This window comes from Callithrix jacchus, chromosome 1, assembly GCF_049354715.1.
Source record: "Callithrix jacchus isolate 240 chromosome 1, calJac240_pri, whole genome shotgun sequence".
In the NCBI taxonomy this organism is placed as follows: domain Eukaryota; kingdom Metazoa; phylum Chordata; class Mammalia; order Primates; family Cebidae; genus Callithrix; species Callithrix jacchus.
Window position 1 is genome coordinate 76,014,085 of NC_133502.1, and position 18,713 is coordinate 76,032,797.

At 44.2% G+C, this 18,713-nt stretch overlaps 1 pseudogene; it reads right to left on the reverse strand.

Moving 5' to 3' along the window:
- Positions 1 to 421: 421 nt before the first annotated feature.
- Positions 422 to 1,825, reverse strand: LOC100388864 (U3 small nucleolar RNA-interacting protein 2 pseudogene; annotated as a pseudogene).
- Between the last annotated feature and the right edge of the window lie 16,888 nt (positions 1,826 to 18,713).

Consider the following 18,713-nt stretch of genomic DNA (forward strand, 5'->3'; position numbering starts at 1 on the left):
ATTGTGACACAATGGTAAGTATTCGTGTGACTAAACATATATAAATAGAGAAAAATTATAGTAAAAATATAGTAGAAGAGACAAAAAAAAAGGTACCTCTTTATAGTTCAGCCCCATTATACTTTAATGGGACTACCATCATATATTCAGTCTATCATTGCTCAAAATGTCATTATATGTCAAATGGCTATTCATGTATCTGGATTCCATTGTAATCTCCAAGGTTGTATTATAATCATATGCATTTTGAAAAAGCATCCCAGTTCATCCTGGTGAGCATTCAGTGTTGAGAATGATGGTTTTTGGACATTTCTGATTAATGTAAAATAGTTTTGTTTTGTTTTGTTTTTTTGGTTTTTTTTTTTCACCCAAAAGAGGGTGAGACATGGTCTGGGAAGGACTTAAATAAGGAGGGTAAGTGTCAGGAGCTGGCAGCTGGGGGTGCAGGGACCCTGCGGAGTGGGATGATGCAGACAGAGTTCTGAGCCTCTTTGATTTGCCACCATCGGCCAAGCCTGTGCTCTTGCCCCACCCCAGCTACGAGGAAGTCCCCAGAGCCGGAGAACTTGAGGCTGTTAATAAAACCCACCAGGGGGGTGTCACAGAGAAGGTCAAGCTGCCCGAAGCCTTCGCCACACTGCCAAAGCCGCATGCAGGAGCTCTGGGAGCCTGTGGCCACGAGATCTGTGTTGAGGAGGACTGCCACCGATGATATCCAGAAGGGCTGCTTCAGGCCTGGCTCCCCCTGCAGCCCATGAGCTTCACGCTGCAGGGCAAGTGGTCGCTTCTTGGAGAGGCCCCACAATGCCACAGAACCATCGTCTGCGCCGGACACCATGTGCTCCTCGTTGATTAGGTGAATGCAGTAGATGGAGCCCTGGTGCCCGTAGAAGACAAGCTGGGACTCCTCAGGGATCTTCCACACACCAACAGCCCCATCCCGGCCCCCGGCCGTCACACAGCATTCTCGGCTCAGGGCATCTAGTGCAGCCACAGAGTCCTGGTGCCCGAAGAGAGTCTCCACGTAGGAGTTCTCCGCCACGTTCCACACCTCCACGGAGCGGTCATGGGATGTGCTGTAGAGCTGGTGGGTGCCTCTGCGGAACGCCAGCCGCCCCGCTGGTGTCCTGTGAAGGTGTACAGGGTCTGGCAGCTCTGGGCCTACCAAATGAGAATGAGCTTGCTGCGGTCACCCGAGGCAAGGTACTTGCCATCAGAGGAGGTGGCCATGCAGAGGACGTGGCTGCTGTGGCCAGGGGACTTTCCCCCGGCACCCTTCTTGGCTCAAGGAGTCACATGCAGCTTCCGTCCACTCTCCACACTCCACTTAATGATGGCGCAGTCTTTAGCAGCAGAGAAGATGACCGAGTCATCAGGGGTGATCGAGAGCTGGTACCCCCGTAAAACGCGAATGTCAGTCGAGGCTGGGGCCTGGATCTCCTTTGCCACCGACTTCTGCAGCCTGCCCCTCTGCTCGAGCACATCCTCCTTCAGGCGCCCCGCCACCTGGTCCTCCTCAAATGCTCGGGCGTCAGCCTTCTCCTCTTGCTGTCGGAGCTGCTTTAGGTAGAGCTTGGCCAAGCGCAGCTTCTTCTCCTGTGCCGTTTCCTCCAGCTCTTCCTCCTCCTTCTCCTCAGGCCTCCTTGGAGGTAGGCTCTCACTCTCAGAGTCACTGGAGATCTCCTCATTCTTCTTGGTGCCACCTTTGGATTTGCCTTTGTCCCCCGCAGAGACGGCGTTTCGCAGAGACGCCGCACCAGCCCCGGCCCCCGAAGCCAGCTTTTCCCGCTTAAGAGCCGCCGCTTTGGCCGACATGCTGCCCACCGGGTGTCTCTAGTTTTTGTTTTTAATGCTTCAGACTCGTCTCAAAGATAAAAAATGGGGAGTTAGTTTGAGAATGTCTCCCCCCAACAACCACCATTTGCCTGACTAGGGAAGCAGTGCCTGCTAGAAGATGAAATACCTGGAATTTTGCATCAGTAACTGAATCACAGAGCTGAGTAACTGAGGAGCTCCTCTTCTGACAATGGGGCTGTTTGTCGGAGTTGCTTGAAAGGATTCTGCAGTTTGCTGAATCAATCTTTTTCTTGAGCTCTCATTCTAACTTCGGTGGCTATTTTGTGCAGGAGAAAAAAAAAAACTTTCCTGCTACCCTCAAGTTTGGTACTGGGGCCTGTGACTTTAACTGACAAAGAGCAATGAACAAGAGAAAAGGTTTATTTTTTTTATGCACATGGAAGAGGGCAGGCTTTACAGAAAAAAAAAAAAAATTCCCCAAGAAGTGGTTATGACATTTTAACAAAGGGTAATGACACAAAGGAAAAGGAATTTGGGCTGTGTGATGGTTATGTTACCTGAGGAGTAAAACTGCAGCTGGATTCCCTGGTTCCCACATCGGAAGTTGAACCCCTGGCCCTGGATGAAAACCAGTGAATCCTAGCCACTGGATCACCAGGGAAGCAGGAACCATCACTGCAGCTGGAGCTTAGATTCTTGGCCTTCCTAACCCGGAAGAATGGAGAAAGGGGTCCTGGAGGCCCGGTGAGTTTTACAGTTCAAATAGAACTCGTGGACCCAAAGACAGTGCGAAAGTGCACTTTATTTATTTATTTATTTATTTATTTATTTATTTATTTATTTGAGACGGAGTTTTGCTTTTGTTACCCAGGCTGGAGTGCAATGGCGCCGTCTCGGCTCACCGCAACCTCCGCCTCCTGGGTTCAGGCAATTCTCCTGCCCCAGCCTCCTGAGTAGCTGGGATTACAGGCACGCGCCACTATGCCCAGCTAATTTTTGTATTTTTAGTAGAGACGGGGTTTCACCATGTTGACCAGGATGGTCTCGATTTCTTGACCTCGTGATCCACCCGCCTCGGCCTCCCAAAGTGCTGGGATTGCAAGCGTGAGCCACCGCGCCCAGCCTGAAAGTGCACTTTATTAGGCAGAGTCAAAGGACAGCTCCCACGCTTTCGTGGAAAGGGCTCCAGAAAGAGGATGCTGTCCAGTCAGGGGTGGCTGGATATTTCACTCTTGAGTTATTCCCTTCCCATTCATGTTCTCCTCCAATTAGAGGAATTCTTTTGAACTCCCTCCGGATTGATTGTTCTTTGACTCCATTATCCGGTTGGCTCCTTGTTTTATATCCCTGAGTCACAGAGCCCCCACCTCCAAGAGCCAGCAGCAGGAAGGTGCAACAAAGATTTCTACGGTGCCTGCCAGGGAAAACTGAATGAGGCCTGAGGCGGGTAAGCCAGAGAATTCCTGCACCCTAAACAATGCCAGCCTCAGCTGATCGTCGACGAAGTCCCTCTAATACAGTCCCTCAGTTAGTTTTAGGCCATATAATTCTGCAGGCTCATTGGTACTTGAGTTCCCTATGCTCAGTTGACAGAGGAAGAAAAGACTAGGGCCTGGCTTGCAGATGCTTCTGCACAATAAACAGGCACGTAAATTGTGCAAAAGTAGAGAGCTGTAGCACTTTGGCTCCCTTCAGGGACATCCTTAAGGACAATGGTGAAAGAAAATCTTCACAATGGGCAGAACTTCGAGCAGTTCCCTTTGCTTGAAAGGAGAAATGACCAGATATGTGATTATACACTGATTCATGGGCTGTCACCAATGGTCTGGCCAGGTGGTGAGGGAATTAGAAAGAACATTATTAGAAAATTGGTAACAAAAGAAAATGGGGGAAGAGATATGTGGACAGAGCTTTCCGAGTGGGCGAAGGATGCAAAGATATTTGTGTTCCATGTGAATGCTCACCAAAGGGTGACCTCTCAGCAGAGGAGAACTTTAATAATCAAGTGAATAGAATGACCCATTCTGTAAATATCAGTCAATATCCTTCACCAGACACCCCTACTGTAGCTTAATTGGCTCGTGAATGCAATGACCATGGTGGCAGAGATGGAGGTTATGCATAGGCTGAGTGACATGGATGTCCACCCCTCAAAGCTGACCTGGCAGTGGAGACCAATACTGAGCCCCAATATGACACCATTCTCTGGGGTGCTCAGCCAGCTACCCGGTGGCAGTTGATTACATTGGAGCATTTCCATCATAGAAAGGGCAATGTTTTGTCCTTACTGGAATAAGCACTTAACTCTGGATTTGGATTTGGGTTTCTTGCTAACAAGGCTTCTGCCAAAACTACCATCTGTGGACTTACAGAACACCTTATCCACCACCATGATATTCAACACAACATTGCTCTGACAGGAAACTCACTTCAAAATCAAAGTGTGCCGATGGGCTCAGACTCATGAAATTCACTGGCCCTACCATATTCCCCACCATCCTGAAACATTTGGCTAGCAGAACTATGGAATGGCCTTGTGAAGCTGCAGTTACAGGGCCACATGGGTAACAATACTTTGCAGGGCTGGGGCAAGGTTTTCCAGAAGGCTGTATGTGCTCTGAATCAGCATCATATGGTTCTGTTTCTCTCATAGCAAGCATTCATGGGTCTAGGAATCAAGGGGCAAAAGTGGAAGTGGCACCACTTACCATCACCCCTAGCCACCCACGAGCAAAATATTTGCTTCCTGTTTTCATGATTTTGTGCCCTGCTGGCCTGGAGGCCTTAGTTCCAGAGAAAAGAATGCTTCCTTCAGGAGACACAATGATGATTTCGTTGAACTGGAAGTTAAGAATACCACCCGACTGCTTTGAGTTCTTCATGCCTCTGGGTCATCAAGCCAGGAAGGGAATTATGGTGTTGGCTGGGGTGTTGATCTTGACTACCAAGGGAAAATTCTACTACTACACCACAATGCAGGTAAGGAAGAGTATGTCTGCAATACGGAAGATTCCTTAGGGCATCTCTTGTTATTACCACCTCCTGTGGTTAAGGTCAACTGCAAACTACAAGAACCCAATCTAAGCAGGACTATAAAATGGCCCAGACTCCTTAGGAATGATAATTGGAGTCACCTCATCAGGTAAAGAACAATGACCAAGAGGTGCTTGCTAGAGGTAAAGGGACTACAGAATTGGTAGCAGAAAAAAGTGGTTATATATACCAGCTGCAACCATGTGGTCAGTTACAAAACGAGGACTACAATTGTCATAAGCATTTCCTCCCTATTTTGTTAAGAATATGTTTGTATATTTGTGTGTGTGTCTATACACAAATGCACACATATATATATACATATATTAAACAAATATTTTTGTTTTCATTTCTCTCTTAATCCTGTATCATATAACATATTTAGACTTTTATTAGTAAGTATTGCCAATGTTACATTATAGTATTTATGTTATAAAATATCAAGAGAAAAGTACACATTACCTCTTCTCCTGGAGAAAGAATTTTTTTTTTAAACAAGGTCTTGTTCTGTTGCCCAGGCTGGATTGCAGTGGTGTGATCATAGCTCACTCAAACTCCTGGGCTCAAGCAGTCTTCCTCAGTCCCTAGGACTGCAGATGTGATATGGTTTGGGTCTGTGTTCCCACCCAAGTCTCATATTGAAATGTAATCCCTGATGCTTGAAGCAGCCCTAGTAGGAGGTGACTGAATCATGGAGACAGATCCTTCATGAATGGTTTAGCACCACCTTCTTAGTGCTGTCTTGTTATAGAGTTCTCATGAGATTTGGTTGTTTAAAAGTGTATAGTGCCTCCTGCCCTCACTCTCTTTCCCCTGCCACTTAAGATGAGTAAAAGCTCCCTCAGGCCTCCCCAGAAGCAGATGCTGCCAGGCTTCCTTTATAGCCTGTGAAATCACAGGCCAATTAAACTTCTTTTATTTACAAATTACCTAATCTCAAAAGGCCGGGTGTGGTGGCTCACCCCTGTAATCCCAGCACTTTGGGAGGCTGAGGCAGGTGAATCACCTGAGATTGGGAGTTCGAGACCAGCCTGACCAAGATGGAGAAACCCCGTCTCTACTAAAAATACAAAATTAGCTGGCTGTGGTGGTGCATGCCTGTAATCTGTAATCCCAGTTACTCAGGAGGCTGAGGCAGGGAAATCAGGTAGGGGCTCAAATATAACAAAAAAATCAAAAGAAAGGCAATTTACTTTTTCTCTTCTCCTGTGCTTGGAAGTCAGAACTCCAGGCTCATTGACCTTTCGATGCTAAGACTTACACCAGCAGCCACACTGTTCTTAGGCCCTTGGGCTCAGACTAAGAATTACACCATTGGCTTCCATGATTCTGAGGCTTTCAGACTTGGACTGACCCATGCTACCAGCATCCTAGGGTCTGCAGCTTGCAGATGGCCTATTATAAGACTTTTTTTTTTTTTGAGATGTAGTCTTGCTCCGTCACCCACACTGGACTGCAATGACACGATCTTGGCTCACTGCAACTGCTGTCAGATTGAACCTTGAACCTCAAGGTTCAAGCAGTTCTCCTATGTCAGCTTCCTCAGTAGCTGGGACTACTGGTACCTGCCATCATGCCCAGCTAATTTTTGTGTTTTTAGTAGAGACAGGGTTTCCCATGTTGGCCAGGCTGGTCTTGAACTCCTGACCTCAGGTGATCCACCCCTCCTTGGCCTCCCAAAGCGCTGGGATTACAGGTGAGAGCCACTGCGCCCAGCCCTGTTGTAGGACTTTTTTTTTTTTTGAGACAGACTTTCCCTCTTATTGCCCAGGCTGGAGTGCAATGGTGTGATCTTGGCTAACTGCAACTTCCGCCTCCTGGCTTCAAGCAATTCTCCCATCTCAGCCTCCCGAGTAGCTGGAATTACAGTTGCCTGCCACCATGCCTGGCTATTTTTGTATTTTTAGTACAGACAGGGTTTCATCATATTGGTCAGGCTGGTCTCAAACTCCTGACCTTAGGGGATTCCCCAACCTTGGCCTCCCAAAGTGCTGGGATTACAGGCAAGAGCCACTGCGCTCTGCCAGGACCTCTTAATCTCCATAATCATGTGAGCTAATTTCCCTAGTGAGCCCCCTCTCACATATCTATATACATATTCTACTGATTCTGTGTCTCTGGAGTTCCCTGCCTAATAAAGGCTTCTAGGAATGATACAATGTAAGAAGGTAAATATGAGAGCAACACAATTGGAAGGTAAGGGTTATTTAATAAGGTTTGTTTATGCAATCTGGTCTCGGTGTGACTTTTTGTTTCCTGTTACCGAGTTGTTCTTTGCATTCTGGTACAGGGACAGGAAGTGGACTCTTTTACTAAGGAAATTTATGTCCCCTTTTAGGCTTCTGGAAAGGGTGAGCGTAGAGAATTCTTCCTGTGTCTGCTATTTAACTGCCTTTAGAGCAAATTAATCCTTATGCATGGCGTATTATGATTCTCCTTACAACCAAACTTCGAAAAAAAGTAACTAAAGTTTTGAGAACCTGAACTTCAGGAATATTTAGGTTCTTTATAAAGTTTTTCTCTGATTTCATTTGCTAAAGATTCAACTTGTGGAAAATAGAGTCTGACTGATCTAGCCTGAGGTGGTGTGCCAGCCTTCTGCCTGGCAGGGCTTTCTGCTTGGCAGCTCCATCGAGGCCATGTGGAACAGGGTGGAAAATACATCCTAAAGAAAGAGACATTCCCAGACACAAATAATAGATGTCACAACTGTGAATTGTGGAATCAAGATAAGAGGAAATGTGGTTTATTAGAATCGGCTATTGAAATTAAGTAATGAAATTCCCATTTATGTACCAAAACATATAGAGGCCAGTTATAAACTGGCAAACTGCTAAACTAATTTTCATCCCTGATCAGGTAGGACACAATGTGCCACTGAGGGGGAAGCTCTTGAGAAGTAGGTAGCTGTGGCTGTGGGCCGTATAAAGAGAATGAGAAATGCTGGGAGTTATGGAGTAGGCTGGTTTCTTCTAACATCACTGGATATTTTACTTTATTTATTTAATTTTTTTTGAGGCAGAATCTCACTCTTCCACCCAGGCTTGAGTGCAGTGGTGTGATCTTGGCTCACTGCAACCTCTGCCTCCTGTGTTCAAGCCATTCTCCTGTGTCAGCTTCCCAAGTAGCTGGGACCACACACAAGTGCCACCATGCCCAGCTAATTTTTGTGTTTGTAGTAGAGACGGGATTTTACCATATTGGTCAGGCTGCTCTCGAATTCCTGACCTCAGGTGATTCACCTTCACTCTCCTTGGCCTCCCAAAGTGCTGGGATTACAGGCGTGAGCCACTGCTCCCGGCCGTCACTGGATATTTTAACAGCTGTCTCAAACTTTGGAATTCTTGCCACAAGACATGAAATAAAACTCAAAAACTTTATGAGATTGTGGTTGAAACCCACTATTGTGCATTTATGACTAATGGTTTAAAAATAACGTATAATAGAAGAGAAAATATCAAAGTATATTATATATAGTAGGGGTAAGAAATGTTTCATGTAATTTACAATTCAATTCTATGTGTATATTAACTTACTTATGATATAGAATTTATTTATAATGTAGGTAGAAGCCAAAAAATGCTTAGACATGACTGAATGCTTGTAGTATGCCTTTGGCTTGTAGACGTGGGGCTAAAATAACTAAAATCCAAATGCGCAGATTAACTCCACAGATTGCTACTTTAACTTGCAATCTGACCAGGTCTCTTACTGCAAATTAAGGCTTTGACCAGAAATCCCAGTAATTAGAATGAGAGATATGACAAAATTTGAAAGATGTTTTTAAAGATCCTCCAAACTTTCTAAAATGCCATCTATAGCATTTCTCTTGACTGGGGAAACCACATCTCCTACGTAGAAGAAAGAGGATAATTTTTCACAAGCCCTGTCTCTTACTGATGCTCTAAAGACAACTGAGATTCAAACACAATATGATTGGGGGGTGAAGTGCAAAATTCAAATGTCATATGCAGAAGAACCTGAAAGGATTCATAAATTTATGGCATTAAAAATCTAGGCATATTTTTTGAAACCTTTTGGGAATGTTTCACCGTAGGTAGGACTCAAATATTTATGTGGGTGTATTTCACTAGCGATTCATCATAAAGTGGGCTGGGATTAGCTCACCAGCTTCGGTTCTGCCAATTCTCTGGGTTAACTCACATAATCTTGGATTAAATGTTAGCCCCTACTAAAAGACACAGAAAAATGCTGAAGGGTCATAATCAGGAATAATGATTACTAGAATTTGTGTAACATATGCTTGCCTGGATCTTTTTATCTTTTCTTACCCTGACCCTTGTTATATCCCTAGGTAGAACCCAGAAAACTTTTCCTTCACTCCTGCCATGAAGATTACGTTGACAAGAGATGCAACACAATGTTTAAAAAGAGATTTACAAGCTGTTCTTGAAAGATAAAAAATGCTGATGGAAACGACTGCAATTGAAATGGGCTCCTTGATGTCAGTGTGGTTGAGAGAAGCCAGGGTGTCTGAGTCCCACTGACAGCAAAAGCATATGGATGTGGTCATTGAATTATGCAGTGGAGGGAGCATGATGTGAAGACTTTAAGAGATTATCCGGCATTCATACATTTCTGGCTGTCATTTTTTAAATTGTGGGAATATCAAGAATGAAACCAACAGGCAGTCCGAGGCTGGATAGAAAAAAAATTTTGGCTTAAGCTATCATATTAGAAAATAAGATTATTTATTTACTTATATTATTTTTATTTTTTGAAACTGAGTTTCGATCTTGTTTCCCAGGCTGGAGTGCAGTGGCGCGATCTCGGCTCACTGCAACCTCCACTTCTGAGTTCAAGTGATTCTCTTGCCTCATCCCCCCAAGTAGCTGGGATTACCAGCATGTGCCACCACGCCCAGCTAATTTTTGTATTTGTTGACCATGCTGGTCTTGAACTCTTGACCTCAGGTGATCCACCTGTCTCAGCCTCCCAAATTGCTGGGATTACAGGTGTCAGCCACTGTGCTTGGCTTAGAAAATAAGATTTCTTATTCAATTCTACAATATGAGTCCGTTAAAAAATTCAGAACCATTTGAATGGAGGTGAAGTTGAGCACCATTGATAAAAGGTTGTGCTGTATTACTACCTATGTCTAGTAAATACTTTCTGGCATCCCATTAAAATAACTCTGGCTATTTTATTGGGAGAAACCACTGGGTATCAAGAAAGATTAAGTGAATTCTCAGGAACATAGAATGTTATTGTTGTTTGCTGATCAGGGTGATAGGCCATATTCACAGCCTCCATTCCATAAATGGAATGCAAAATTCAGTTTCTAGAGAAACTTTAGAGATTACGTTACTATCAAACACTTGAATTGAACATCAAATGGTTCTTTATGGCGTTCTGATATATTTCTCAGTTTGGCCAGTGCAAAAAAAAATCTGATTTGTATACTAATGGTAAATAATACACTTAATTTCCACTGTGGATGGTCATCTATATAGAATTTTGTTATTGGAACACATTTATAAAGGTCTTGTACTTGGTGGGCATTTGTTCAGCTAATGTACTTGTTTTATATATTTTTTGATGTGATGTTCAGTCAGATGCAGCCACAAGAGGAAACAGAAGAAAGACTTAGGAAAGCAGTTTATCACACTCACAGGTCTTAGAGACAGACTATGGCATACGATGCAGGCCACTTGGGAAAACACCAGGGCGGTCAGGAAGCAGAAGACTGGAGCAAGTGGAAAGCCTTAGGCCAGAGCCACTCTTTTTAAGAGAAGGAGTTTTGCTCTGTTGCCCAGGCTTGACTCAAACTCCTAGGCTCAAAAGATCCTTCAGCCTCACCCTCCCAAGTAGCTGGGGCTCCTGGTTTGTGCCACCATGTGGACTTAGGCCAGAACCTTTACTGGGGTCTCTTGCAGGAATGATAGGTGGAACAATTTAGAGTTGCTTAGTTTGAATGACTTTGGCAGACCCTAATCTACAGCGGTGGTCCTTAGTTGCCTGCTACCTGACCCTCAGATGATTAAAGCCCAGGAATATTTTCTCCTGGGGTGTACTGGCAGGATAAAGGAGGCATGACTCTGGATTGGTTAGTTTGCATATCAAAGGCATGCTCTCAGTTGATTCTTTTGCTGTCAGTAAGAATTGGCTACCCCAGGGAAAAGCAGTCTCACCCTAGCCAAAAGGTTATTTTAAAGATGTCGGCTATGGTTTGAATATGTTTCTCACCGTTCATGTGTTGGAAACTTAATCCCCAATGTAACAGTGTTGAGAGGTGGGATCTTTGAGAGGTGATTAGGTCATAAAGGCTCTGTTCTTATAGGTGGATTCATGCTGTTATTTCAGGAGTGAGTTAGCTATCACTGATAAAAGAATGAGTTCAGCCCCTTCCTTCCTTTCTCTTTTGGGCTCCCTTGGCCTTCCTCCTGCTACCATGAATTATGCAGCAAAAAGGCCCTCATCAGGGGCTGGTTCCTTGATACTGCACTTCCCAGCCTCCAGGACCATAACAAATAAATTGCTGTTCATTACAAACTACCCAGTCTTAGGTTTTGTGTTATAGCAACACAAAATGGAATCAGACAATGTCAAAGTATCATCATATACAAAAAGAAAAAAGTGTGGTATATATATTCATGTATACACAATGCAGTATTTTTATCCATTTCAATACATTGAAAATACCAGAAGTATTTCTTTTCACCTGACAGTCAGCAGTACACATTTGCCATCTTCCCTTGGGTATACTTCAACCCTTTGACTCTATGTCAGTCTAATCCATGAAGCATGTAACCAAACCATCATTCTACAGTATTATATCACCAGTTCCTGCACTGACATTATACTGATAAACCCTCCAGAGTAAGCAGTAGTAGGTTCTCCAGTTATTCTAGTAAGACACATTAATAAAGGATATTGTGAAATAACTTATGCAAAGATTCTGGAGCTCTAGTGGTTTGATGATTATTAAGTTGTTGTCTCTTCCAACAGGTAACACATGTGGCTGAACATTGTGTTTCTTACTACTAAAAAAAGAAGTGTGGTGCATGGTGAAGCTTCTTCACCATGGGTGTCCTGTTTGGACCAATTTACCACGTGAATCCCAAAGTTGTTATCAGCTTTGAATAGAGCCCAGAATAAGATGTGACTCTCCAATGGGCTTGATTCTACGTTTGTCTTTTGGCTCAGAATATTCAACAGTTCCTGGAGTACCTATGGCAGCTCAGAGTGTATATGAAGCTCTTGGCAAGTCCTGACAGGATAATTACAACAGAGACCTTAAAGATTATAGAGCAATGTTATGTTCTCTTAAGCAAGTAACTATTCTCCTTTAAGAAACAGCTCCTGACCTGCTAGTGGGATTTACTTAAATGAATGATCATGAACTGGATACCATCTGATCCATTCAGCCATGAAGTCAGGCCTTCAGTCATCAAGTGTAAGATGTAGTTATAGGATTTAGTCTATACTTGTGACTATATAAATGGCTCCCTATGATGAAAGATTTTCTAGAAACTTAACTTGATCCTATTCACAGTTGTTTTGGCTTGACATGCCAGCTTCCACCAGAAGTGGACAATTAAAGAATTTCAACATGAGACTAGTGGGAAAAACTCTAAATGGTGTATCTCTGTCTACTTGGCCTGGAAGAGCAGCTTTTCTGAAGCAAAAAGATTCTGTTCCAACTCTGGACAGTGGTTCTGGCCAGATGACCAAGGATTCAGAAAGAGAAAGATCTGAAGATTTGAACAAGGAGATTTGGAGAGGGTAGAACTCTTTCAGAATAGGTTCATAGTGTGAGAATCTTTATGTCTCACTTGAATGGTGAGGGAGGACTTGTCTGGCAGTGCCCTGACTTTCACCGGGAGTAGAAGAAAAAGTACTCTCACTTGGGAGGGCCATAGGAGAGCATTAACCTCAGGGAAGGGCATGAAGGTGGAGGTAATAATCAGGGGGTCTTTGTGGAATATGAGCTGCCAAAGTGTTGGGTGGAAGAAGAGTGAGGTTTCACATTGTTGGAGCACAATACAGTGTGGTGCTAACAGTGAGGGGGACTCCAGGTTCAACTTGAGACTTTGGGTTTTGATTGAGGCTGATCGAGAGGGAAGACATGATGGATTTATTTGTCTGAGGGAGTTCTGAATCAGAGAAGAGTACCAGAGAAGGGGTTATTTAATAACTAGGACTCCAGCTGGACAGGGAACTCTGGCTTCTAGAGAAGGACTCAGAAACCTCTCTCCTTCCCTCCCCTCCCTTCCGCTCCCCTCCCCTCCCCTCCCCTCCCCTCCCCTCCCCTCCCCTCCCCTCCCCTCCCCTCCCCTCCCCCTCCCTCCCTCCCTCCCTCCCTCCCTCCCTCCCTCCCTCCCTCCCTCCCTCCTTCCTTCCTTCCTTCCTTCCTTCCTTCCTTCCTTCCTTCCTTCCTTCCTTCCTTCTTCCTTCCTTCAACAGGGTCTCACTCTGTTGCCCAGGCTGGAGTGCAGTGGTGTGATCATGGCTCACTGCAGCCTCTACCTCCTGTGCTCAGGTAATCCTCCTACCTCAGCCTCCCAAGTAACTTGGACTACAGGTGCACACCACCATGCCTGCCTAATTTGTGTGTGTGTGTGTGTGTGTGTGTGTGTGTTGTAGAGAAAAGCATGGTGAAACATGGTGGGAAGATCACTTGAGCCCCAGCTGGTCTTGAACTCCTGGGCTCAAGCTATCTGCTTGCTTTGACCTCCCAAAGTGTTGAGACTACAGGTGTGAGCCACCCCACCATCCCTGGCCCATTTTCTTCTTTTTTTTGGAGATGGAGTCTTGCTCTGTGGCCCAGGCTGGACTGCAGAGGCGTGATCTTGGCTCACTGCAATCTTCGCCTTCTGGGTTCAAGTGATTCTTGTGCCTCAGCCTCCTGAGTAGCTGGGATTACAGGCATGTGCCACCACTTCTGGCTAACTTTTGTATTTTCAGTAGAGACAGCATTTTGCCATGTTGGCCAGGCTGGTCTTGAACTCCTGAACTTCAGTGATTCACCTGCCCTGGCCCTCCAAAGTGCTGGGATTACAGGTGTGAGCCACTATGCCCGGTCCCATTTTCTTCTTTCAGACTAAAATAACCCAGTCTTTATTAAGGATGACATATGCCTCTTCCCCACATAACTCGATTTCTCAGGCATCCTAGCAATAGCATGTAACATAAATCTCAAATACTATAGGTAGGCCTTCTTGAAATGCTGTTATTTTCCTAACAAAAAGAAAGACTCCATAGGCATGCACTTTTTTGCCAATCAACGGGCTCCCTTTTTGCTACCTGAACATAATCGTGATGCCGTCTTGTAACCATAAGGCTGGACACTCCTGCAAAAGATGGTGGAGAACAAAGTTAGGGGGACCTGGGGTCTTTGATGACTTCCTCAATCTGTTGCACCAGCTGTCAACTTCTCACCTCTGGACTTCTTACTTAATGAGTAAAACAAACCCCTTACTTGTTTAACATGCACCCAAATGCAATCCTAAATGAAAAAGCTTTGTGGGTGAAAATGGACACATGGAGAGAGGCTTCAAAAACTGTAATCTAGTCTCCAAATGTTAAACCAGTCCTCTTTCTGGGTGTTTTATTTTTGCACCTGGGATAGAATGAGAAGATGATATTGTGGCATAGAGGAAAGGGCACCAATTAGAATTGCTTGGTGAGCTATGGGTTTATTTCTAATTCAGTCAGTACAGCAAATAACCAAATGAAAGTGTTGCTCTGTGACAGCCAACAGCCCAGAATCAGGCATATATATATATATATATATATATATATATATATATATATATATGTTACTGTAAATTCTGAACCATCTGTACATGAAAATCCTGCCCCTGTAAGATTTACAGCATGGAGAAGTGGAGGAGAACCAGTGGGCTGTGCTGCACCTGCTCAGTTATCTTATCTCCCTGGGGCAGCATGGTTAAGAGTCAGGGAGAAGCCCGTATCGTACTTTGAAGCCTGGAGAACATTAAGTCCTAATGTACTTCAGACTTAGTCTTTTTTTTTTTTTTTGTGAGACGGAGTTTCGCTCTTGTTACCCAGGCTGGAAGTGCAATGGCGCAATCTCGGCTCACCGCAACCTCCGCCTCCTGGGTTCAGGCAATTCTCCTGCCTCAGCCTCCTGAGTAACTGGGATTACAGGCACGTGCCACCATGCCCAGCTAATTTTTTGTATTTTTAGTAGAGACAGGGTTTCACCATGTTGACCAGGATGGTCTCGATCCCTTGACCTTGTGATCCACCCGCCTTGGCCTCCCAAAGTGCTGGGATTACAGGTTTGAGCCACTGTGCCCGGCCCAGACTTAGTCTTTTTAAAACTTGGCCAAATCCTTTCTTTTGACTTGGTCAACATGTCATTGACTCAGGCCCCACAGGGCCTGGAGCTTATTCCATTCATCATGTTTAGAAATGAGAAAATATGTGTAAATCACTTCACTTGCAGAGCCTGGTGCATAGTGAATGCTCAATATAGTAAAATCGCATCATTTAATTGTTATTATTAGTAATATATGGGGCCAAGCACAGTGGCTCATGCCTGCAATCCCAGCATTTTGGGAGGCCAAGGTGGGTGGATCATCTGAGGTCAGGAGTTCGAGACCAACCTGGCCAATATGGCAAAACCCTGTCTATGAAAAATACAAAAATTAGCCGGGTATGGTGGTGGGTGCCTGTAACCCCAGATACTTGGGAGGCTGAGGCAGGAGAATCCCTTGAACCCAGGAGGCGGAGGTTACAGTGAGATGAGATCTTGCCACTCCACTTCAGCCTGGGCGACAGAGCAAGACTCCATCTCCAGAAAAATAAATAAATACATAAAATAAAAATATATGTGAGGCAATTTAGTGTATTATAAAGTTTATGATCCAGAGACCTGGGGTATAATCCTGGTTCTGCTATTAGTGAGTCGAACAGCTTGAAGTCATCTTCTCTAAGGCCCTTGCTTTCTTCATCTGTGAGGGAGTTGATAATTTGTATGCAATGTATCTTTAGCATAGACAAAATGTAAAGTATATTTCCTGGAGCCATGCAATGTGAAGGCCCTGCAGTGGCCAACTTTTTGCAACAGTGAAGCCCAGTGAGAATTGTGATTTTCTCAGCTTTGAATCAAGGCGATCTGATCACCCTCGCCACAGTCAAGGTATAATCCATCAATCCATGGGGTGTGCTTGGAATCAGTGATGAAATGTCCACTGGGTAATTAGCCAGTCCTGCTGTAATGAGTTCTATTCATGTGAAATTATAGTATTTGTCAAGTGGGAATCCACAAGTATGAATTTAAAAGGGAAACAGAGTGCTTACACATCTTCTGAAGTTCTCATCTCCAGGGGCGTTGGCCAATCAGGATGACCCCTGGGTCCTGGACTTTAAGGACCTCCATAGGTACTTTCTCTCAGTTATAGGAACATCAGAGTAGGTAGTGTGGAAACACTGGGCTAGCTGGTGCTAAGGAAAACAAGGATCTCACATCGACACATGGGAATTAACTACTAGGGATGGTTGCCTAGCAACATCGTTCCCCTCCCCCTTCACACATCTTTAGCTTGCTGATTGACTTCTTGTGACATCTCCACTTCTCTCTTCTTTTAATATTAGCCTGGAGTTTGTTATGAATCAGATTTCAGTTAGTTACAGTGTGTTAGGAGTGGTATGTAGCATAAAAGGGTAGAGAGCAGATTGATTTGCTGGTGGCCTTTGAAACATATACTAGCCAGGCATCTCTTTAAAAAGTCAATGGCCCACTTTTAGCCATGTAACAAAAGTAGATACTTTGACAGAAAACCGAATACTGCATGTTCTCTCTTACAAGTAGGAGCTGAACAAGGAGACATGTGGACAGATAGTGGGGAACAATACACACTGGGGCCTATCTTGGGTGGGGTGAGGTGAGGGAGAGCATCAGGAAGAATAGCTAATGGATGCTGGGCTTAATACCTAGGTGATGGGTTGATCTGTGCAGCAAACCGCCATGGCACACGTCTACCTATGTAACAAACCTCCACATCCTTCCTGCACATGTACTGTGGAACTTAGAGTAAAAGCTGAAGAAATAAGAAGAATGAATGACTGGAAAGAAGGTAGAGATAAATATTATTTTAAACAAACAAACATACAAAAAAGGAGATACTTTAAAATCCTGCCCTCTTATGACGGTCCTATCCTATGCAATGCGCTTCTGCTATCATACTTACTGCTAATGGTTAGGTGGATGTTTCTGGTTCTGCAGAGACCTTAGCAATCTGTTGCAGGTAGACTTTAAAATAAGGTTGAATACAGCTTCATTTTGTAAAATATATATAACAACTGGGTTGTTCATGTCTCATTGTTGGGAATAACTGCCATTGATCAGCTCAGGAGGGAGAATGGAGCAGAGTAGCTTCCATTTCCAAAATCAGATTTTCCCCATAGTTGAGACAGCCTCCTGCTCTAACTGGGTTGACAACAGGAGATGGACCTAGGGTTGGGAGGCTGGCCGGTGATTACCCAGGAAGTAGAACACAGAGCTCCTTGTTTTCCAATCCACTGCACACTGTCTATAGCACATGACCCCCACAGATGTGCACAACGAGGGAGGAAATGCGTGACCTCTTCCAAACCAAATCTAGTTGTCCTCTCTGAGCCTAGGACCCTGAAATGCTAGATAGAAGCAGAATGTGTTCCCAACCTCCACCCATGACAAGTGCTTTAATAAAATCTAAGAAATGTGGCCGACATCCCAGAAGAAAGGTGTTGCCTAGCAGCAGTGACCTTTAAAGAAAGGTCAGATAGACTTTTTCTAAAGAATTTTTAGGACATTGGGAGCCAAGTTTTCAGATGATTTATCTAAACATAGTACTGAGCATTTACCACCTGCATTATTGGAGGGAGCCTTTGAATACTCAGCCTCCAAAGATAAATATTAATAATAATGTCCAACGTTTGCTTGGTGCATTGTTTCATGAAGTATGGGACACATCCCTGTACAGATGACACAGATGGTATGCAAAGTGATTTTAGGTACTATCTGATGGATATTTGTGATTTTATAGTTACATAATTGTTTAATTATGTATTTGAAAACATAACCATTTTGCCATTCATCAGAGTGAATGGATATAGACTGGGTGTGGAGGCTGAGGCAAGAGGATCACTTGCGTCCAGGAGTTCAAGGCTACAGTGAGCTATGATTACATGATTGCGCCACTGCACTCTGGCCTGGGTGACAGAGCAAAACCTTGTCTCTTAAAGAGAATTTAACAAATACAAAAAGAATAAAGAGTTGCTTAGGATGAAACTTCAGAATTGTCAATCTTTCTCCTTGTTTTAAAGGGGACTATAGCATTCAAACCCAAATTTAAATCAAACCTAATTTCTTCAGGTGGTTAATTGAATCAGAAGAAGAGTTTTTTTCTAATTACCAGCTGTGCCCTGATTGCAAAGTTATTTGTATTCATCCATGACTAGTAAATTCATAATGCATGAGGCCCTACACAGCCACTTGCCTTAATAGCCCTTGTTTTAGAAAGCTGATGTCTTCAAGCCAAAGGATGCTTAACGCAATGTTTAGTCACGTTGAAGAGCCTTGATCGACTATTCCTGAAGTAAGTGTAGACAAGGACGTCGTTTCCTAATCCATCTCAGCTTTGCCTCCAATCCCCTCCAGCTCCTTTCTCCCAACCACAGGAGAAGCATAAAGCTGGAAGGTACAAGAACACACTCATCTGCTGACTCTGCCTTCACTGAAGAGGCCAAGACAGTTCAGTGCATTTTTAGCCTTTCGAAGGTGGTGACAGTCCTTTACATGTTAGTGCTCAGTGATTAGGATTTCTCTCTTGGCCACAGAAACTGGACTTTCCAGTTCCTCAACAGAGCCGGAAAGATCCCATCAGGAAGAGGACTCTTGCCTCTGGCAA